Genomic DNA, 823 nt, shown 5'->3' with positions numbered 1-823 from the left:
GAATGATCAGGCTAATAACAATTGTTTCGGGGACTCAATGATGTATATGGCTGGAGAAGTAGTTTAACAGATATGGAATCTATACCTTCTTATAGATTGAATAATGGTTCCCTATTGAGTTGACTTTTGGAACTGAAAAGGTTATGAGCACTCACGTCGCAAACTTGTTGTGACACAACCTTCACTAGTAAAGTCAATGGTACTCCAGGAACAAGATATAGCTAAAAGGGTAAAATGGTAATTTTATTCTCTTTTAATTATGAACCATTATTAGAGGATTAACGATGTATGTAATGATTATATCAATGGACATTTTATTGTTAATAACATACTAAGTGAATATATGCCTATAATTATCAAGAGTTCAATCTCATATTTTTAGTGGAGTAATCATGTGATTAATAAATATGATTATTTAATCAAAGAGCTTTGATTAATAATATAATATTTATAGGAGCTTGATATTATAGGTCCATAGTTCCCTAGGGTGGCTCTATCAACACCATATCAATGTAAGAGTTGAGACAAGGGTATAACTATAATTTTAGAATTTGAAAAGAATTTTATTCTTCGGGTCAAGCATGCAACTATATGATAACTGATGTTGAATAATTAATTTAGAATTAATTATTAATTTTGAAATATATTTATTAATTTAAATATATAAAAATTTTGAATTTCATATATATATATATAAATTAATTAATTAATTTTTGAAATTAATTATTTTATTTGAGTGGGAGAAAATAAAATTGGTAAGTAAAAAATAGTTTTTTGATTTATTTAATTTTAAAAGATGTGATCTTCAATTTGAATTTATAAT

The sequence above is a fragment of the Humulus lupulus genome, chromosome 1 (genome assembly GCF_963169125.1).
Source record: "Humulus lupulus chromosome 1, drHumLupu1.1, whole genome shotgun sequence".
NCBI classification, from domain to species: Eukaryota; Viridiplantae; Streptophyta; class Magnoliopsida; order Rosales; family Cannabaceae; genus Humulus; species Humulus lupulus.
Note: the sequence above shows the minus strand (reverse complement) of the source record.